This window comes from Felis catus, chromosome D2, assembly GCF_018350175.1.
Source record: "Felis catus isolate Fca126 chromosome D2, F.catus_Fca126_mat1.0, whole genome shotgun sequence".
Taxonomy (NCBI): domain Eukaryota; kingdom Metazoa; phylum Chordata; class Mammalia; order Carnivora; family Felidae; genus Felis; species Felis catus.
The window spans coordinates 41,556,109-41,580,081 of record NC_058378.1 but is presented as its reverse complement, the minus strand read 5'-3'; the positions used below and the strand labels follow the sequence as shown (position 1 = coordinate 41,580,081).

Sequence of the window (23,973 nt, the reverse complement as noted above, 5' to 3'; positions counted from 1 at the left end):
AGAAGCTAGTCCCTGGGGAGCATGCTCGTTCCCCTTACTAAGACGGTGTGCTGTAATACTAGGTCAAAAACCTCGCCTACAATTCTTTTTTTTTTTTTTTTCAGCATTGAAATGTTGAGCAATTTATGTACTATTTGTGTTTCTCTGATTCTCCGCTTTCTTATTTGCAAAAAAGAACTAATCATGAAGGTGAAGTGAGAATATGAAAACACACACATATACATATATACATAAACAAGCTTATATGTTTGTATCCTCACTCAAGATCTATCTATGTATCTCTCTATCTATATTCACTTTTATGTAAATAAGACACAAACCATATTTTTATAATATAGATTTGTATTCATGCTTTAAAAGAAATATATTTTATATATAAATGTGGATATATATATACGGACACCATACATAATGTAGATACTGGAACACCTACTAAATAGAATAGCACATAATAATTTAAAAACCTACCCCTATGAAGTGGCACAAAAATAGGCAGATAAATGAATCAAAATAACTCAAAACACATTCCTCTCTCCACGTACACATGTGTGTATATTCTAATATATATAATATTATTTCCCATGTGAAAAAATATTTGAATAAAAATTATCTTTTAACATTTTTATGTAGGTTTAACTGACATACGATAAGTTGCACACAATTAAAATACAAAATTTGGTTAAGTTTTAATATATGTTTACACCCATGAAACCACTGATCATAATCTGGATAAGAATGTATGTGTTATTCTCAAAAGTTTCTAAGTGTCCCCCCCCCTTCCTCAGTCACTCTTCCTCAGGCACCACTTATCCACTTTGTTATTATAGATCAGATTGCACTTCTTAATGTTCTGTCTGAGTGGAATCTCCGTATATGCTCTTTTGTCTCTGGCCTCTTTCACTCAGTGTAATTTCTTGAGATCTGTTCCTGCTGTAATGGGGATCAAAGCTACTGTAAATATTCATGACAAGTCTTAGTATGGACATATGCTTTAATTTTTCTTGAGTACATACCTAGGAGATCATAGGTGTATACTTAACATTTTAATAAACTGCTAAAGTGTTTTCAAAGTATTTTGCCATTTTATACTCCCTTTTGAGGGGGTGGGGTGGGATATGAGAGTTCTATCCACATCTTGGCCAACACTTAGTATGGCCATGTAAAAAAAAATTGCCCATTCTAATAGTATATCATTGTATTTTTAATATGCAGATACTTGACAATTAATGATGCTGAGCATCTTTGTGTACTTACTTACCAGCTATATATCTTCTTTTGTGAAAAGTCTGTTAAAATGCCTTGCCCACATTTTAAATTGGGTAGCTTGTTGACTTATTTAACTTTCAGGGTTTTAGGTAAAAATAAATAAATGAATAAATAAATAAATAAATTTTGTAATATAGAAATGTATGCAATATTGTAAATATTGTTCTGGATACAATCTGTGGGTCATCTTTTCATTATTTTAACACTGTCTTTCTATTTATTCATTTATTTTTGCACATTGATGTCCAGTTGTTCCACTACCTTTTGTTGAAAACACTATCCTTTCTCACTCAACTGACTTTGTATCTTTGTGAAAAAACAAACAAATGAAAAACCCAGATGTCAGTGTATATGGGCTCTGTCTTGCATTCTATTTATCTGCATGTCTCTCGTGCTAACACTCTACTTTTTGATTGCTACACCTTTGCAATAAGACTTAGAATCAGGTAATGTTAATCTTCCATCTTTGTTCTTTTTCGGTGTTGTTTTGGCTATTTAAGTTCCGTGCGTTCCCTTATGCTTTCTTTTTTTTTAAGTTTATTTATTTATTTTAAGGGAGAGCAAGGGTGAGCAGGGGAGGGGCAGAGAGAGAGGGGGAGAATTCCAAGCAGGCTCTGCACTGTCAGCACAGAGCTGGATGTGGGTCTCCACCCCAGAAACCATGAGATCATGGCCTGAGCAGAGATTAAGAGTCAGACGGATGTTTGAGTTGCCCAGAGGCCCCTCCTTATGCTTTTTAGAATCAGTATGTCACTTTTACAAAAAAGCCTGCAGAAATTTTAATTGTCATTTCATTGAGTCTCTAGTCAATTTTGGGAAAAATAAAAATTTAAAAATATTTAGTCTTACAACCCTTGAAAATGTTCTCTCTCTTATTTACTTAGGGTATCCTTAATTGTTCTCACAATATTTTGTACTTCTGAGTATGCGGGTCTTGCATATATTTTGTCAAATTTATTTCTAATATTGTGCATTTTGGTGCTATTTTATTTTAATAAAACTACTTTTGAGTTTCAATTTGCAATTGTTTACTGCTATTATATAGAAATATAAGTAAATTTTGTATATTGATCTTGCATTCTGCAACTTTGCTAAAGTCGCTTATTACTTCAAGTAGCTTTTTTGCTAAAATTTGCTAAAATTGCTAAATAATTTTTTAATGTTTATTTTTGAGGGGGAGAGAGACAGAGAGAGAGAGAGAGAAAGTGTGAGTTGGGGAGGGGTAGAGAGAGAGGGAGACAGAATCCGAAGGGGCTTCAGGCTCTTAAGCTGTCAGCACAGAGTCTGATGCAGGGCTCAAACTCAAGAACCAGGAGATCATGAACTGAGCTGAAGTTAGACACTTAACCGACTGAGCCACCCAGGCGCCCCAGTTGTTGGTTCTTCCTAGAAGTCATTTACTAGACTGCTGAGAATTTTTACCAATAATGGATGCTGGATTTTGTCAAATCAGTGTTCTTTATGCTTTGAGATGGTTTTATATTTTCTCTTTCATTTTCAGTTACTGAACACGTGAATTACAATGATTGATTTTCAAATATTAAACCAGTCTTGCATCCCTTGAGTATACACCATTTGTTCACGATACGATATCCTGCTTATATACAGTATGGTTGGATTAAACTTCCTAGAGTTTTTTTAAAAGGAGTTTTGCATTTATGTTCATGGGGGATAGTGGTTTATGGTTTCCTTTCCTTATGAAGTCTTAGTATGGCTTTAGTATCAGGGTAAGGCTGGCTCCATAAAATGAGTTGGACTATATCCCCTTCTTATACTGGAAAAGTTTATATGGAATCAGTATCTTTTTTTTTTTTCATTAAATGTTTGGTACAATTCAAAATTGAACCTTCAGAGCTTAGAGTTTTCTTTATGTAAGGTACTTAACTGCATATTCAATTTCTTTTATAGATTTTGGAATATTTATGCTATCTAATTTTTCCATGAATGAATTTAGTAATTTGTGCTTTTCAAAGTATTTGTCCATTTCACCTAAGTTTTCAAATTCATTGGCATAAAGTTGTTCATAATATTTCTTATTGACTTTTTCAATACCTATAGCAATATGTAGCATTTTCATATACTTCATGTCTGATAATGATAATTAGTTTTAGTTTCTTTTTTCTAATCAGATCAGTTTTATTGATGTAAAAAAAAACAGCTTTTGCTTTCCTTGATTTTCTTTTTTTCCTCTCTTCTCTCACAGATTTCCCCTCTGCTCTTTATTATTTCCTTTCTTCTACTTAATTTGCATTTGATTTGCTTTTCTTTAGTGTTTTTTTAAGAATGAAAGCTAAAGTCATTTATTTGAGATACATCTTTTCTAATATAGACATTCAATGCTTTCAATTCTCACTACTGTTTTAGTGACATCCCATACATTTTGACATGTTCCATATTTATTTTTACTAAGTACCCGATGCCTTCTAATTTGTTTTGATTTCTTCTTTGATCCATCTATTACACAAATGAGTATTATTTAGTTTCCAAATATTTGAGAATTTTCCAGAGATCCTCCAGTTACTTCTTTATAATTTAATTCCATTGTGCTTAGAGAACATATTTTGTATGGCTTAAATTACTTTAATATATTGAAGCTTGTTTTATGGCCCTGAATATGGTCTACTTGATAAATGTTCTCTGTGCACATGAAATGAATGTGAATTCTGCTTTTGTTTAGTGGAGTGTTTAGGTTAACGTAACCCTAATTAGTTTAAATTAAATGATAGTGCAATTCAAACTTTCTACATCCTCACTGATTTTCTACTTGTTCTATCAATTATTGACATACAGTACAAAATCTGACTAAAATTGTGAATGTATCTATTTCACCTTGCCTTTCCATCAGTTTTTGCCTTATGTATTTTGAAGCTCAGTCTTTGCATAAATATTTACAACTGTCTGTCCTCTTAAAGAGTTTACTCCTTTATCCTTCTGTAATGATTTTCTTATTCTTGGTAATTTGCTTTGATTGGTAATTTAGTTTGTCAGATATTAGTATACTCACTCCTGCTTTCTTTGGATTACTGTTAGTATGCTGTATCTTTTCCCATTTTCACTTTTAACCTATTTGTTCCTTTGTATTTGAATTATGGTCCTTTGTCTACAGTATATAGTTGGCTTTTGTCATCCAATTTGAAAATATTTTTCTTTTTAATTTAGAATATTAACTTAGAACATTTACATAGAATGAAGTTATAGATATTGTTTAGGTTTAAATCTATTATAAAGAGGTTAGAGTGGGAGAGAGCCAAAGCATAAGAAACTCTTAAAAACTGAGAACAAACTGAGGGTTGATGGGGGGTGGGAGGGAGGGGAGGGTAGATGATGGGTATTGAAGAGGGCATCTTTTGGGATGAGCACTGGGTGTTGTATGGAAACCAATATGACAATAAATTTCATATAATAAAAAATAAATAAATAAATAAATAAATAAATAAATAAATAAATAAATCTATTATAATACTGTTTGTTTTCTATTTGTCTCATTGGTTCTTTCTTCCCCTTTATTTTTTTGGCTGTGTTTGGAATCAGTCAATTTTTTTTTTATAATTCCATTTTATCTTCTTTTTAAGCTTCTTAGCTATAACTCTGTTTGTTATTCTATTGGTTAGATAGTATATCTCTTTAATTTAACAGTTTATCACGAAGTGGTATTTTATTGTGACACATATAGTATAATAAACCTATAATAATATACTTGCATTTCTTCCCTACTGAATTTTGTGCTATTTTCATACATTTTACCTTTGCATATATTTTAAACCTCATAGCATATTGTTATCATTTTTGTTTAAATAGTCAAGAATCTCTTAAAGAGATTTATTTTTTTAAATTTTTTAAATAAGTTTTTTTTAAAGTTTATTTATTTTGAGCAAGAGCACAAGCAGGATAGGGGCAGAGAGAATCTCAAGCAGACTCTACACTGTCAGCACAGAGCCTGATATGGGGCTCAAACTCACAAACCGTGAGATCATGACCTGAGCCGAAGTCAAGAGTGGGACACTTAACTGACTGAGCCACCCAGGCGCCCCAGATTTAATTAATTTTAAAAATCACATATTTTTCCATGTAATTGCCATTTCCCATGTTCATCATTCTTTCCTGTAGATCCACACTTCCCTCTGGTATCATTACCTTCAACCTGAAAGATTTACTTTAATATTTCTTGTTGAGTGTATCTAATGCTGATGAAACTTTCAGCTTTTTATGTCTGCAAAATCTTAGTTTGACTTTCAGTTTTGAAAATTGCTTTTTCTGGGTATAGAATTAGAAGTCAACAGTGTTAATAACTATCAATGTCCTCATCCGCTAATTCTAACATCTATGTCAGGTTAGGGTAGATTTGGTAGATTATTATTTCTCTTTATATGAGTCATATTTTCTTGCCTTTGTCTGCACACTTAGCAATTTTCTATTGAATGCCAGATATTGTGATTTTTTTGTTTTTTTAGCATTTTGGGTATTTTGAATTTCTGTAAGTATTCCTGAGCACTATTCTGAAATGCACGTATGTTCCTTTGAAATTGTTTCATTCTTCGGATATTACTTTTCAGATTTGTTATGTAGGACCAGTGTTTAGTCTAGGGTTAATTATCCCCACTGTGAAAGGCAAGATACATTGGGTAGTTCACTCCTGTGACTCAGGAGGTTTTCCATGGGGACAGCACTGTTCCTGGTCCTGTGTGAGTGCCAGGCACTATTCCCTCCGTTTTTTGTTTTTTGTTTTGGATATTTTCCCCCTGACCTTGAATGGTTTACTCACACATATGCATTGATGATGCTCACTTGAATAATCAAGAGCAATCCTTCATGGATCTCTGTAGTTCTCTCTCTGTGCAGTGCTCACATTTTGGTATTCTCTTCTGCAAACTATAGCTCTATTAATCTCTCTAGACTTTCGACTCTCTCTTCAGCTGAGGATCTGTCCACCAGGTTCTATCTAATTTCTTTGTGGAGCCAAGGCCAGGAAACTCTCTCAGGATAGTAGCTAGGGCAATCATAGAGTTTCCTTCATTAGTTTCCCTATCTTAGGATTATGGATTTTTGTTGCCTGATACTCAGTGTCATGTCAACCATTTTTCTTCATGTTTGTTTTAGGCAAATGGGTAAATCTTGTCTTTGTTATGTCATCTTGGCTAGAAGTAGAAATCCTCAAATTTTATAATTTTATTATATTTAAAACATTTGCTTATATTTGTATTATGCCTTTTATATATTTAAAATGCTTACATCTTACTACATTTTACTCTCACCCAATCCTCATACATACAATCCATGATCAGGGCCGTCATGTACTACTGTTTCTTGCACATGTGCTTCCCAGCACAGAGTGAATACGGTCCATTAAGTTATAGGAAATAGAGCTTTGTCTTTTCAGAGAAGATGTATTTTCCTAATTTGCACTAGGGTACTACCATGGACAACTAACCAGTTCATTCTTCCAAAGTTTCTAAGATTAAAATTCAAATGGATTCATAGTTACTTGAAAATAATATTGACATCTAAAAAAGCCAAATAAGTAAGGAAAGAAGAAAAAAGAAAATCATCTATTCAAAATCAGATGCTTAAGTATTTAGAAAAAAACCCCTCTCAATAATGTTTGGCTGGTGTGGGTGGGTCACTTGTTAATTTTTTGAAAATTAGTTAATTTTCAGAGGAAAGAAGAACTGGAACTGAATAATCTGGGGTGGTCTGGTTTATCTTTGTGCAGATCTAAAAGTGTCACTTATTAATCTTTAAGAGTTTTAGTTAATTACATGAAATATTAGCAGATCCAGATGAAGGAAGGGAAAGAACTTGCATTAACTTATTTTCCCTCCCTCCCTCTCTTCCTTCCTTCCTTCCTTCCTTCCTTCCTTCCTTCCTTCCTTCCTTCCTTCCCATCTTTTCTCTCTCCTTCCTCCAATCAACAAATATTTATTGAGCACCTGCTATGTCCTAGGCATTGATATAAGTTATTTGGATCAAAACATATTTTAAAAATCTCACTTGGTGCAGCTGACCTTCAAAAAGGGACAGAAATATGTAAACAATGTACTCAAAAGTAAGTAAAACTTATATTATGCTTAAATGTGGTAAGTGCTATATAAATATTAAAGAGCCAGCCAGAGAACAGAGTATTAGAAATTCAAGGTAGGCACTGAAAGCTCTACTAGGGTTAGTCACTGTAAGCTTTATTTGAGAAGGTGGCATCTAAACCAAGAATTGAAAGTGGTGAAGAAGCAGAAACTGAGACATCCAGGCATCTGGGGAGTGTTGGAACAAGAGTGTGGAGGTCAGTGTAATGAGGAACAAAGATCCAGAAAGGGAGTGGTAGAGGTTGAAGGAGTAAGGACAAAGCAGATCTTATGAGGTCTTATATCATAACCTGGCTTAAATTTTAAAGATATCATCTTGATGTCATTCATTTATTGGAATGCTATGCAATAGATATTCGATGCATAATGTGGTGAAAAAGGAGTGGGCTGTCTTAGTATTTGTCATCTTCCTCCTCCATGACTGCTAAGGAAGGAATACCTCTTCTTACTAGCAGGCTTCTAGGTTCTTGCTGGACAGACTCCAGTGAGGGCTGAGCTGTAATGGCAGAGGCCAAGGCCCGGGCAAGTGGCTCATGTGGGCTGATTGAAGAAAAAAGGAATTAGGGTAAAGAATGGGGTATGGGTTACTAGGTATTTGGAAAGGAGGAGGAGAGGAGTGGTTCTTTAGGAAAAGAGATGTGGAAAAAAGTGATCTTATTACATTTTACTATGTTTTATTTGATATGATTTCCATTTCTTAGGACATTCAAGAAACCTACAGTGGACATCTATATATTTATTTAACACTTTTCTATTTTAAATTTGTTTTTCTTTTGGATGAAACCATATTGAAACTTGCTTTGGAGGCATTCCCAGTATACGGGAGTTACCACCAGGGGGAAAAAGTAAGATACCAGACAGAAGTTCTTGTATTCAGGTGACAAAATTGTGTAAAAACAAAACAAAACAAAACAAAACAAAATTTAATATTTTTTTCATTAGGTAATGTGATTACCTATTTTGCCTTCTTTAAAGTTTGAAAATTTTAATCAGTTTTTCAGTTGATAAGTAACACATGAACTTATTTGAAAGTTTATAATTGTACTTGCATTCCACATTAGATTCTTTCCCTTCCCAGAGGCAAATGACATTAACACTTTCCTGAATATGTGCCAGGAAATGTCTTTTATATATGAGACTGAACTACCTGAAATTGCCATTTTTGTGAGTCAAAAAGTCAAATTTCAAAAAAAATTCAAATATTAATTTTATAATGTTAAACCTAATACAAAGGCATATATATCTTTTTTTTTAACGAATGAGAGAATTTATAAAGGTATTTTGACATCTTGCTTGTGCTTATATCCACACATCTTCAATATAGTTCCAAACCAATACAGATAAATTTACATCAGGATCTTTAATACTTATATAATATTGCTTTATGGACACACGACAAGTTAACTAGTTTCTATTTGATGGGCTTGTAGATTGCTTCCAAAGTTTTGTTATTTCAATGTTGTAATGAACCCCATTGCTATGAATACATATAACTAGACATATAGGATAAATTCCTAGAAGTGAATTTGTTGGGTCAAGTTTTTTTTTTTTTTTTTTTTTTTTTACTTTTACCAAATTTATCTTAAAGGATATGTCATCTCCTCTCCAATAGTAAATGAGGGTGCCTATATTTCCACATTCTTCCAGCCTTGTGAATAACCTTTGATAACTGCATGAGAGACAATTCACATCTAATTGTGCTAATATTCCACACCTGGAGTAACCATATCCATTTGGCATTTTTGTTCGCATGTTTATGTGTTCCTTGTTTCATGTATTTCTTTTCTGTCCCATTAGGTTGTAACTCTTTGATTTTTTACTGCAAGTATATTTTTGTGAATTAAGAAAACCAGTACCAATTGCTGCAAAGATATTACCCCACGTTGCCATTTTTAATGCTGTTTTTATACTACAGAATGTTAAATGTTATCAAAACATTGATTTTGTTATTAATTTTTCTGACACATTTCCCTTAGAAATGTCTTCCTTAGAACGAAAAAAAAGACTCAATTTTATCTTTATGTTCTTCCATGGTGTTATTTTTTAACGCTTAAATCCTTGATCCATTTGAAATTGATTCTGGTATATAAAAAATAAGCAGCATGTAATTTTAAATCTAAGTAACTATATTTGATTAATATATTTTATGTAATAGTTGCAGGAAATAAGCCTTTCTCAGTGGAACAAATTCCATACTACCCATTTAGACAAGAACCTGTTTTCAGTCAATATTTAATTTTTACATTTTTAGATACTTCAAAAAGTGTCCCAATAACATATTTTTGGTAGTAAATACTTTTTTTTCATTAATAAGCAATTTCTATGTTACCTGAAGATTTGACCACCTAAGAAAATTTCTTCTGATCCAGAAGAATTATTTCCCAGCGTTTGTCTTTAACACATCATTTGTTACATCGCTGTGTCCTTTTCCTCACTGCCTCCTCAATAGATTCTGAAGTACTTGGGAAAGGAACCATATTTTATTTGCCTCGATATCAACAGAAAAAGTCACATTGTGCAATCAATAAATATATAATAAAAGAATTAATGATGGACATTTCTGATAGACATATTTAACAACATCCATTCACTTATGTATTGTGCTCTGCACACATCTAGAAGAAACCTAAAATGGCTACATAATAATAAATTTCTTTATACCTTGGGCACCTCAGTTTGCCTGGAGTGAATTTTTTTTTTTCAGAGATTACACACTGCATGCTGTAGGGATGGAAAAACTGCTATGTCTGAATTCTTTTGAGCCCAAGGTTCAGCCAGCACCACATTCTCTCTCATTTTATTAGAAAATGACACCAAGCTATATTCAGAGGCTTGCACACTACACAGCCAGTGAGCGTGTGAACACTCTTTATTTTAAAATGATTTCCATGGAGTCTTAACTACCTGCCAAAAAGCCTGCAATGAGAGATAAAATGCTTGAGAATAATAAAATGCATTTTAAATCCTCTCATTTAACCTAGTTCCCTTCAACCTTCCCTTAATAGGGAACAGAGTCATGTCCAGGCTTTCACCATGATGTACGGTCACCTAAAATCACATCCCATGAAACCCAGGAGGGGGAACAATGGTATTTGTAGTTCCTTTTCACAAGCCCCAAAACTACACAAATAATGTCATCCTCTTGTCTAACTGTTCTATGCAGCTTGCTCTCCAGCTGCAAATTTTGGTTGTTTCCATGTCTCTTTGAAAGATAAAATTCCACAGTAGTAACAGTAGTACCTAATTTCTAGCACTACATTCCCCTGCCTCTCCTAAAGTGTGTGTGTGTGTGTATTGCATTTTTTTAAGGGCAAGAGCTTCCAGTCTTCTGGTTTTTGTGATTGTGCAGTACAGCTCAAAGAAACCCTACCTATCTTTTTTAAAAAATTACTTATTTAAATTCAAGTCAGTTAACATACAGTATAATATTGGTTTCAGGAGCAGACCCAGTGATCCATCACTTGCATATAACACCCAGTGCTCATCCCAACAAGTGCCCTCCTTAATACCCATCACCCATTTAGCCCATCCCCCTCATCTCCCCACCAGCAACCATTAGTTTATTCTTTGTATTTAAGAGTCTCTTATGGCTTGTCTCCCTCTCTGTTTTTATCTTATGTTTCCTTTCCTTCCCCTATGTTCATCTGTTGTGTTTCTTAAATTCCACATATGAGTGAAATCATATTTGTCTTTCTCTGACTGACTTATTTTGCTTAGCATAATATACTCTAGCTCCATCCATGTTGTTGCAGATGACAAGATTTCATTCTTTCTGATGGCTGAATAATATTCCATTGTATATGTATATACCACATCTTCTTTATCCGTTCATCAGTCAATGGATATTTGGAAACCCTATCTATCTAAACTTGGTGGGACCCTCACTGTTAGGACATGATTAATTACCATTTTAGCCATTCTTTGTGACTATTCCAAGCCTTTTCCTTTCCCCTACTACTCTGTTCCTCCATTCCCATCATCTTCAATCTTAGCAAGATTATGGTGACCCTTTTTATATTATTTCATTTTACCTGTCCATATGAGAATGGAATACTCTTCCTTTTCTCTAAATATCTGTCTTCTTAGCACAACCCCTTCCCATTCCTGAGGTCTTACAAGAAGAAAGGTCTTTCCTACAGAAATCAAGCTTTTCCATCTTCAATTAGCACTCTGTTACCCAGAACCTTCAGGGCCTTGCTAGACCTTCTCCGTTAGAATCTGCATTTTCACAAGCTATCCATGGAGTTTGTATGCATTGGCCTGTACTTCTTCTTTGATAGCATCTTCAGTCTTGATTAAGCCCACTACTAAGTTCATAAAAATGCCAGCATCATCTCTGAAGTATCGTTCTTCTATCCAGCTAGCTTGTCCATTTAGCAACATCTCACTTGACTACTCAATTTGTGAATACAAGACTTTGGTTTCTCTACCTACTGATTCCATAATACCTCGGATTCTCCTTCAGCCCCTTACTTTGTTCCTAGAAATCTTAACAGTTACCAGTAACTTTCTGCCAAGATCTATTAAACACATACGTTTCAGTTCTGTCATACCACTTGTTATAATTATCACTAGCTGAGCTCTTGGTAAGCCTCATGAACCACAACAATAAACTCTACATTACTGCTAAATATGCTATTTTGAAGAAATATTTACTAAGTTCTTCCTGTGTCTTTTAGTCCCTACAAATACCCTTATCATTCCCAATCTGATTCAGTTTCTTAAAATACCTATTCCTGCTCAGAGAAATATTTTGGGTGCTGATTTAATTATCTCTTATTGCATAACTATCCCCAAACCAAACAGTTTAAAATAACACATATTTATTACCTTACACACTTTCTGAGTGTCTGTAATCTAAGAGCAGTTTAGCTGGGTGGTTCTAACTCAGTGTCTCTCATGACATCACAATCTAGATGTCAACTATGCTGTTTGATTGGGTCAAGATTTCTCACCCTTAGAATTATTGATAGTTTGGGATGAATAATACTTTGTTGCATGGGGATTTGTTCTGAATTATAGGATTTTAGCAGTATCCATGGCCTCTACCTTCTAGATGCCAATCCTACCTCCCTTCCTAGTTGTAACGACCAAAATATCCCAGACATTGTCAGGTTCCTTAGGCAGCAAAATCACCCCTAGTTGAAAACTACTATGCTAGAGGTACTTCTTCCAAGATGAGTGTTGGGAGTGTTGGCTGAAGGTCTCCATTCCTTGTTGGCTATTGACAAGGAGGCCTCAGTTCCTTGTCACATGGGCTTCTCCATAGGGCTGATTTAGCGTTCTCATGATATCACAGTTAGCTTTCCGCAGAGTGAATAATCCAAGAGAGGGCATGCAGAGGAAGGAAGCTGTGATGTCTTTTATGACCTAATTTGGGAAGTCCCATTCCTTCACAAATACTCTATTTGTTAGAAGTTAGCCACTAAATCAAGTCCACAGTCAAGGGAAGAGGAATTAAGCTCCATTTCTTGAAGGGAGAAGAGTCAAGAATTTTTTTGAAAATATTTAAAAAAGTACCAAAGCCCTCCTGCCATTAAAAAAAGTCCTTATAAATTGTTGAATCACTATATTATACACCTGAAACTAATGTAACACTGTATGTTAACTACAGTGGAATTTATATTTTAAAAACAAAAGAAATGCCCTTATATAAAATATTTATGAAATTATCATGAGATAGTTAATCTCCCTTATCACATGTTTATCTCCCCATGAATATTCTCTATTTAATCAGGAGAACTCTAATGTCCTTTTGACACAGACATCCCTTTGTTTCTAAAGCTTGTCTTCTTTCCAGACTTCCATGGCCCACATTAATCTCTAAAGTTTCTAAACTTCCATCACCTCACTTTACCGGTTGTGTATGCTGCCTTCTTCTAGACAATCTAAATAGGAAAATGAAGTAAGAGCACCAAGAAAAATAGTTATTTATTTCCTTACTCTTTCTCCTCTTTATCTCTCTGTCCTATTACCTTCTGCCTTTCTCAACTACCAGCCTAATTTTACCCTTACATCAATTATAGGTGTTTGTATACAAATTTGAGAAAAAGCTTTTCTGGTTGAATACAGTAAGTGTCTGAAAGAGGTCTTTCCCAATGGAAGGGCTTGAAATATCTACATGAGAATCACTTGATGAAATGTGGAAATACAACTTCTGTCTGGACAGACTGATTGTCAGATCTTGGGAGGTGGGATCTCAGTGTCTGCTCTTACAAAACCTAATTGATTACTGGATCTTTTTTCCCCTTCTTTCTATAACAATATCAAATAAATGATTATATGATCATGGAGAACTTCTGGATTTCTAAGAGAAAAAAATTACCTCAAAATTCTATGGCTCTGAAAATAACTTGACCAATCAACCATTTTGCAGAAACTAATGTGGATATAAGGCCCAACAATCTGTGTTAACTTTATAATCTGACTTTACAGTGTCTATGATACTCAAAGTCAGAATCACTGGTGATTTGCCCACCTATGAATCACTTTCTTACCAAAATTTGGGCATCATTCTTGTGATTTTTCTTCTTATTATCCAGTGATATAGATAAATCCCAAATGTTGATATAGGAGAGCTCAATCAAACAATCTTAGGTGTTTTTGTTGTTGCTATTGTTATTTTTAATGAGACACTATAAACTGAGATAGCACATTACCAGAACATTTTTAAAGAATTGATAGCTTTTTGGGAGAAGTTGGCCGCTGCATTTATAGCCCAGGGCCAGTATTCTGGCTAATGAATAGCAGCCTAGGCAAACTCCTAAGTCTCTTAAGTTGTTAGAATTATCAAATACTAAGGGTGGGAAATATACTGTACAGCCTGAAGAAAGACACACACACACACACACACACACACACACACACACACACACACACATCATGAAGTTGGAGAAGTCTGAGATTCGAGGAACTAGGTCATGCTAGTTTTTTTATGTTTTTGTTGAACTCCAAGTAATCTCAGGGTACCACCTGGCCCCATGCCTATCTGTCTTGATTCTGAACAGGGTAAATTTCCTGGGAATTTTTGGAATTAGCTCAGTCTTTGAAAAGGTTACAGGGGTACAATCTGCTACAAAGATGTTCCTTCACTGTAAATGTCTGCCAATACTGCAATGAAGTCACCTGCGAGTTAGCCTAAAAAATATTTCCCCTAAGAACTACAAACATTCTCAGCACATAACAAGTCCATCTAATTCCCTTCACTAAGAGACTTGACCAGACTTTACTATGGCTCCTAGCAGCTTATGGCCATGTTCCTTGGATGATCCTAATCCCCTTAAAATGCCTATCTAACAAAGCTCAATGCTGCCAGGAGGACTTCCTGTCTGTTCCAGTCAAAACCTAGTGATAGACTGAAAGGCCCCCGAAGTCCTTAGAGCAGATACTTGAGAAAGTTTGCAACTATAAATCCTTTCTGTGGGCTTTGAGACATAAATCTTCTACTACCTCAAACTATCTTTCAAGGACCTGAGAGTCATCTCTTTGGAATACAAACTTTCAAGGAGATAGCTCTCCCCCCTGGTGTCTGTGTGAGGGTTAAGAGCCTAACTTTGATGGGCACCTTGCTCCAACCTACCTCACTATTTCCTATCTCACTGAAAATAGAAGAAGTTTATTTTCCTCCAGATAAGGGCCAATTACATACTGAGATGACCTAGGCACATGGACCAAACCATCCTGCTTATTCTCCTTTCAGTGGCTTTTGGTCAACATGTCCCAGAATTTAACAAATCTCCAGAGTTTTATTCTGGCAAAGTTGAATTCAGTTTACACTGGACTCTCTTCCATATTGCTCAAGTTTCTACTAAACAAAATCTGTCTTTATTGTTTTTAACCAGTGCCCAGCTTTGATTATCTTTGACAATATGATCCACTAAAATAGGAAGTTAAATCACATTTGTCTTATGCTTGAAAAATTGGGGGATATGTTAAGATGTACTTCTGGAAAGGACATAAATATGTTCTAAACAAAACAACTACATGTGAGGAGTAAATGAATGATACCAAGCTTTATCTGAGTTCTGTATTCTCAGAAGCTGGGACATAGTGAAAGTTGAGAGTTTCCTCTTCTCCCATTCTTTTGTGTTCCTAGAAATGAGAAATGGGTAAACACACATGATGGTCCTGCTCTTGCATATTCCAAGATAAGACCTGTTTCTATATCTGCTCATTACTCCCATAGACTCACTGAGGACTCCTTGGGTACTGGCCTCTATTAAACTATGGTCCTGTTCATTTTCTTTGAGCTGTTCCTAAAGGATATAGTGAGGTCAGTAGTAGGGCCTAGAGGTAGCTGGGTTGGGAAAAGGAAAGCACACATCCTAATCCCCAGTAATATCTACTGGTTGACTCCCTCTCATTCTTTGTTATGGACCATTGCTATTTTATCAGTTTTATGTAAAAGTGTCATAGGAACACAGTTTTAATATTCTCTCTGTCTTGCTCCAACTGAATTGCTGAACTCAAACCCTGATTTTACAGAAATTCTAGAGCCTCCACTGAAATATATTTAAACTACATTAGGTTGCAAGATGACAGCTTTTATCTCCAGGTGCGATAGCTGGAGGAGAGGGGAGCTGCTCCATGAGACAGGAAAATTATTATACAAGAAAGGGGTTTGAAGAAATTCAAGTGACTTTGAGGCAAGGCTCAACAAAACACTCTTACTTGCTTTTTATTTTTTTTTTCCACCTACAATCTTGAAGGGCTGCAAATCTACTCTCACAACCTTAGGAGATGACTCAAGGAGAACAGTATAAAAATCATTAGCATTCAAGAGGAGTCTATATTCACATATTCTGAAAATCTTGCTTTGTCCTGAATTTGTGTACTGGCAATCACAAATAGAAGTAGCATAAGCAATAGAAATAATATTTGTTCAGCTGATGATGGTTGAGGCAGAACAGGTTTACACACTGAAGAATAACTTCAGAGCAATTACAGATGAGTAACATTTGAAAGGAAGTCCAGCACTGATGGAAGGCGGGACTGTAGAAATAGGCATGGAGTGAAAGGACCACACAGGTGGAGGTCTTCTAAGGCAAACAGTGATTCTGATTGGGCCAGGGCAGTGACCTTCACCTACCATTCCAAAAACAAAAAATTCATTGATGTTCTTCAGCTAGTATTTCAATCTGGTGCTCAGATAAAATGACCCCACCTTGTAGAAGGTGCAGGAAGAGGAACTTTTCTTTCATGGTGACAGATCTTGGGTGGATTAATATGTTCAATTAGAAGTGAGAAGCTTTTCAGTTATTGTTTAAACATTGACAAAACTGCACCGGTATTGCTCAGAGTGCCTGATATCGGATACTTCTAACTTAATAGTTTTGTTATGGGACCTCTGACTCATTAAAATACTGGGAAGAAAAAAGGAAAATATGAAAACACACAGTAGAAAAATGGAAGCCAGGCAACATCTGTTATAACATCTATAGGCTCTCCCAAAACATTAAAGTAAGATCTTGGATTGAGAGAAAAACTTAATCTAATGGAGTTGAACTGGGGGAAAAAACGGTGAAGTGGGAATAAACCTATTTAAACTTGGATGGTTGGACCCTTGCCTTCATCAATGTTTTGACTCAGAAGGGAAAAAAGTCTGAGTTTCAGTGAAAAACTATTTTTTTTAGCACATTCTCCTGTTATATCTGATTCTGGTTCAATGGGAGTTATGTTACAACTCTGTAAATTGCAGATAACTAATAGCAATGCAGAATAATTCTTGTCTGTAGACATGTACATTCTGTCCTGTCTGGTAGAGGTTCAACTGATTTCTCTTCCTGATTATTAAAGAAACCAGTTTTGCCTCTATTCTCACATTTATTTCAATATTCCTAATTATAAATGCATCTGGGGCTCCTGGATGGTTCAGTCAGTTAAGTGTCCAAATCTCAGTTTCAGCTCAGGTCATGGTCTATGGGTTAGAGCCTGCATCAGGCTCTGCATTGGCAGCCTGGAGCCTGCTTGGGATTCTCTCTGTCTCCCTCTCTCTTGGCCCCTTCCCTGCTCACAGTCTCCCTCTCAAAATAAATAAATAAACAAACATTTAAAAGAAATAAAATAAATGCATATTTAAAAAAATTTTTCATTGAACTTGTAAGACCTATTTTCCTCATCAATAACTAAAACAAAATATTTAACATGTTGAGAGTTGTGCTTTTACTTTCTTCAAAAAATTTTATCTAACAGCTTAAAACCTAACTTAAACGACAATTTGTAAAAAGGAATAGAAAGGACATGAGCCTTCAAGATTAAAAGAAAATAAGCAGAGATATGAACAGTGGTATGAAGTTTCTAGTTATAATTGATGCAGGGTGAACACTTAGAAACCTAATAGCTATGCACATAGAAAGGGAAGCCAACAAGAAACAAACCATTCCTTTATGTGAACTCTGGGAAGTTCCTATATGCGGAACTCAAGAATTGAAGGGATTCAGGTACCCTTTGAAGGTGAGGTGAAGCTGAAAATATGGTGGCATGAATCTTGTAAAAGGAGAATTAGATACCCATACACCCAGCCTCAAGGGAAGTTCTTCTGTTACCTTCTACAAAGCTGGCAGCCAAGCACATAAGGCAAAAGACTGGAAGAGTTATGGTAGAAACTGATCAGCTAAAGAGAAAAGACCTTTTGCTGCTGGTGAAACCCAGCTCACCCTACATTCAAAGTTTCCAATCATCTTTTAAAGAGTTTTTATATACAAATGGTTAGATCAAACATGAGAAATTCTACAGTAAGGGGCGGGAGGGAGACAGAACAAAAGGAATTCAAAGGGGAACAGAGGAGCTAAATTAGGGAGTTCACTGACAAATACATAGAACCCAGGATTAGTCCAGGGACATTGGAGAACAGGAACTTACACAGTATCTTTGAACATAGCAACAGAGTCATTTCATCATAAAGGAAAAAGGATAAACAACTTAATAATCATTGTTTGGAAAACTGATAGCTTTTGGTGAAAAGTGTAATAACTTAGAACACAGAAATTCTAACAGATTCAAGTCTTTTCCAAGGTGACACAGTTTATAGGTCTTAGATTGTTATCCACTTAAACAGCATTAATAAATTATTATTATGATAGATATATTATTATTAATAGGTTATTATTATAACAGATTATGATTCATGGCACAGGATATTTGGCAATCATATTTTCAATGATTAATTTGTTATAAGGAAGAACAGTCAAAATCTATACATATTTTAAAATGTTTCATTATAAAAATTTTAAATGTTTAAAAGTAGACAAAAGTGTATAATAGACCCTATAATTCATTTAAATAATGAATGACTTGTGGCCAGTCTGGTATCATCTTTTAACCTCCAACTGGTTTACATCAACCTTGCATCATTTCATCCATACACTATCTATCTATATAGCTATAGCTATATATATAGATATAGATATATAGATATATATGATACACACACACACATACGCATACTCAAGCACAGACATATACGTGTACATGTAGGTATTGTATATATGTATACATACTATTATCTCACCTAAGGTTAACAATACCCTCTTAATCAAATATTCAGTGTTCACTTTCTAATTGTTTCACAAATGTTAAAAACAGTTTATACAGGTTTTTGCTTTGGATTAGTCTTAAAGTCTGCACATTGCAATTGGCTGATATTTCTTTTAAGCATCTTATTTACCCCATAGATTTCCTTTTCTCTCTCTTTTTTTCCTTTCCTTTCAATGTATTTATTGGAGAAACCAGGTATTTGGGATTTTTTCCCCCTGTAGATTTCCCCAGTCTTATTTTTATTAGTTTCATCCAGAGTGTCACTTAACACATCCCTCCATTTTCAGTATTTTCTGTAAGTTAATGGTTGGATGTAGAGGTTTGATCACATTAAAGGTTCATATTTTGTGAATCAGGGCTAACTCACAGGTGGTGTATATTCTTTCACCTTGAACCGTGTGATGTTTGGTTATCTTTCATTTATTGATGTTAGTTGCTGTTAATAATCAATGCCTCAGTTTGTTGATTCATTTGGAGTCACAAAACAGTAATGTTCCAATTCTATCAGTTCTTTCCCACTTGCCAGCTGGAGTACTTAAAAACAAACAAAAATCTTCCTTAATCTACTGTTTGGTGACCCTTGATAGAGAAGATAAACAAGAAAATACCAAAACAAACAAACAACCCCCCCAAAAAAAAACAAAACAAGAAACAAAAAACAAAAAAATCCACAAAAAACAAAAACCAAACCAAAACAAAAAACAACAACAACAAAACAAAAAACAAGATAAAAGCTTGCTTGTTTTTCTCTCTGTTCACTAATTTTTTAAAATAAGGAGTTGATTCATAAGCATTCTGCAGTGGTAAACAATATTTTTTTTATTTTGTATTGTTGCATATTTATGAGTTTTAACATGTTACATGTATTCTAATGGATTAGTTATTAACCTTATTAATGCTTGAATTGTCTGATATTTGGCCAGATGGCTTCTGATTCTGTTGAAGCTTTGGCTCCATGCTGGCTCAGGAGTACTCTTGATGGGCCTTTGTGGGTTCCTAGTTTCCTTACTATCTGTGATTAAAATGTTGTAGTCTTGGGCAGCTGGGTGGCTCAGTCGATTGAGTGACCAACTCTTAATCTCTGCTCAGGACATGGTCTCACAATTCGTGGGATCAAGCCCCATGTTGGCCTCTGCATGGGCAGCACGGGGCCTACTTAGGACTCTCTCTCTCTCTCTGCCCCTCTCCACTCAAAAAAATACACTTAAAAAAATGTTGTAGGCTCATCTCATATGCCTGGTGTAAACTTATACACTAGACTTATACACTAGACTTAGAATTAACCAATTGTCCAGGGAACCCTGTTTTATTTTGTTGTTGGTTTCTTCATTTTCAAAGAAAAAAAAGATTGTAAACCATGTGAAATTATGTGCTCCATTTGATATTTTTAAGTGAATATGATATATATAAGATATTATATAACATGAAACTTCAACTTTATGAAATACACACACACACACAGAAAGAGAGAGAGAGAGAGAGAGGGAGGGAGGAAGAGAGAGAGAGAGAGAGAGAGAGAGAGAGAGAGAGATTCAAAAATATAAGCCTGAGAAGAAATATGAAAAATTCCAAAATGTTAACAGATTTCCTCTGTGTAGATTAATCATTAGCAATGATTTTAATTTTTATGTTTATATGGATCTATATTTTACAATAAGCATATGATACTTAGAGAAAAAATACTATAAACTCAAAATTTAAAGAGTTCAGATTTTGTAGTAAGGGTTTTGTATTATGGCAAATAAAATTATTATAATACTTCCTGTTCAATCATATAAGCTATCCTTGAAAGAATAATAAGCATGAATTGGTTAATACTTGCAAGGCACTTTGAAAGTAATAGGTCTGTGTGGCATTATTCCATTTAGTTTATGACATATTAATAATGCATTTTATTTATCTGGCATTTGAAGTAGAGTTTAATGAATTAATAAACATAATACCCAATCATGTTTAATGAAGACCTTTCAAACGACTCCTCTAAATGAGCCTGTTACAATTTTATAATAATTATATTTATCATTTTTTTATTGCATTTGTTCCTTGAAAGTATTTTACAAGCATCTAGTTGGTTAATGCTTAATACATTCATCTTCAGGTAAAATGGATAAAAAATATCCTTCTTCTATTTCTACTAACAATCCAATCTAGACAAAAGAGGAGCTGAAAAATCTGCTCTTATTCAGTTCCTGGAGAAAGTTTGCTACCAGTTGATTGTAGATTTGAGTTCAGGATAAAACATTAATAGGGATCAGAAAGTGATCCTCAGAAACACCATCATGGAGTCCAATATTTAACCCAGTCTATACAAATGAGGCCCAGTGGCCTACATGTCTATAGTTCTGATATTTTAGTAATCACAAGTATTTTGTTTTAATTGAAGTATAGTTGACATATCCTATTATATTAGTTTCAGATATCACTTCTACTGGATGAAACAACCAGGGTTCTTTTAGCCATTGTCATGAAATTCCTACATCTGAGAAAAGTCTTAAAAATGGGGGAGGGTCCCAAATGATAACATGAACACAGCTTCTCTGGTTTTCACTGGAAGTGTTGAAAAGCCAAGAACTTCTGGCAGCTTTGAATAATTTCACCAAAAGTTAAAAGAGACACCTCATCACAAATCCTAGAAGGATTAACATGCCATTGGTTTTCTACAATGGTTGCAACTGGCCAAGTATGGTGGTGATGGCTGTACCATCCTCAGATTGCTCTTTAGATGGGTAAATGGTAATTTGTGCTGTTTAAAGTCTCCATACATAAAGAGGTACTGAGTAGTTTATTCAGTTTGATCTTTTCATGTCAAAGCAACAGAATTCAAGGGAACATCCTGAAGTAAAAGATTTCATTTCAACAGGCTTACCAGGATAATGGTTACGTGATAGGGGTTTTGTTTGTTTTTGGTTTTGAAATCTGTATTCAGGAATGCCTTGGAGTGTGATTTTGGATATTCAAATCTCAGGTGTCTGGCAAGAAGTCATTCACAGCAATGGATGAGATCCAATCTTTGCCGTAATTTGGGAATATCAGCTGGGGCATTAGTCACAACTCATTTCAGTCTCCAGGTCAAACTGGGCAAATGCAAGACCGTGTTAATAATAATTACCTTTAAGAGTGAGCATTTTAAGTGTGAAATAACCAAAATGTTTCCAAGGACACAGTGCAATAAATTGTTTTATTTTTCATGACAGTACTTAGATTCAAAACAGAACGCAACTTCCAGATTAAGTCCATCTAATTGTTTTACACTTACAACTGTTTTATTATTCCAATTCTTTTATAAGTCCATCTAATTGCTTATAATAATTCCAAGTCTCCAATCTAGATGTAATAGGTTGAATAATCAATTTCACCTTTGAACATGGTGTGGAAAATGTGTGTGTTGCTATCAACCTTTATGAAGAAATTGCATCAGTAGCATCTGTAGCAAGGGCATTTCATCCAGGAAAAGCATTTGTAATGTGACACGTGTGCTTAATTCAGCATTGTCTTCTCCTCGTCTTGTCTAGTTTTAGTTTGTAATTTTAAAACAACTCTAAGCTTACAGGAAAGTTGCCAGGACAGCTCAAAGAACGTTTTCTCCTGACAATTTTGAGGGTAAGTTGCTGACATGATTTTCTACCACCCTCAAGTACTTTACTGTGTTTTCCCTACAGACAAGGGCATTTTCATATATGACCATAAGATACAACTTAGCAAATTTAATTAACTTTGCCACATTGCTATCATCTAATCCTTAGACTTCAAGTTTTATCAATTGTTACAATAATGTCCTTAGGAAAAAAAAAAAAAAAGATCTGAATCAGAATGAAGCATTGCACTTAAGTGTCCTATCTCTCGTTTTCTGCTGTCTGGACATTTCTTCAGTCTTTCCTTGACTTTCATGACTTTGGCACTTTTGAAGATTATAGGCCAGTTTTGTGTGGAACGTTTCTCAATTTGCATTTTCCTGATGTTTCCTTATGATTAGATTCAGGAAATGCATTATAGATGGGGTGTCCCATTCTTCTGACTGCATCCTATTGGGTGGTGAATAGTTTGGTTTGTCCCATTGCTAGTGATGTCCACAATTATTACTTAATTAAAACAGTGCAGGACAGGCTTCTCCACTGTAAATTTACTCTTTCCTTTTGTAATTAGCAAGTATTTTGTGAAAATAAAACCCACAGTATCCTTTTCCTCATCAAATATTTATATCACGCCCATATTTATATAAACATGGATTTATCTATCTATTTATCCATTTTTATATATTACTATCATGATTATTATAATCTTCAATGTCCCAAATTTAGCGAAATGTGGGACCCCATTTAACTACATTTGTGTGTCCTTTTAATATATCCTCATCATTCTTTGAGATATTCCTTGCTTTCTTATACAAAAATATTCCAGACTTTTCTAGTACTTTTCTTGCTATCTGGAATCAATCATTTCTCCAAGACACTCTGATTTCTTTTGGAGGGAAATGGTTTTTAGAAGCCGAGATCTGGAGTGTCACTATTCCTAGACTCTCTCAGTTGATAGAATTCAGAATGAACACACAAACATACCAAATACATACACATACAGGCATACACATGCATTTCCACATATATATTTCTATATCTACGTCTGTATATTGAAAACTATGAGTCCAGACGAATAGCTCCATTCCAATCCTGCACCACAGGTGCACCTTACTTTTTTTCTTCTTCTTATTTGAAATAATCTTCTCTTCCAGTGAGAAACATGGATGTCATCACCTTTAATATATTTATTAACTGATCATTCTTCCTATATATATCAATCTTCCAGTGTTGCCATTATCTGCTTCCATGAAGATTCTCTCAGCCGGCTTGGAATCGGACACTGCGTACCAAGCCACCCTACGTGTGGACACCTCCTCACCCATTTTGGCTCTGACATCCTATACCAGGAACCCCCGTCCCCATTGCATAGACTCTTTCTTGTGCTCTTAAACCCAGCCCTAGTCCACTGTATTCCCCACCCTCAACCATGCTGGCCAGGGATACATACTTTGTCCTGCTCCACCTCATGGCTTCAGGATGTAATTGCTTGAGAAAGGAAGGGGAGGAGGAGAAAATTCTAG

At 34.8% G+C, this 23,973-nt stretch overlaps 1 protein-coding gene and 1 long non-coding RNA gene across 11 annotated transcripts in view; both read right to left on the bottom strand.

Moving 5' to 3' along the window:
• The window catches only part of NRG3 (neuregulin 3), a 1,060,361-nt gene that overhangs the window by 308,157 nt on the left and 728,231 nt on the right, over positions 1-23,973 (bottom strand). The window lies entirely within an intron of this gene.
• Positions 7,655-12,929, bottom strand: LOC109492536. The gene is made up of 3 exons (XR_002736857.2): positions 12,174-12,929; positions 9,673-9,803; positions 7,655-7,883 (listed from the first exon to the last, which is right to left on the bottom strand). It is a non-coding gene; the product is annotated as an uncharacterized LOC109492536 (long non-coding RNA).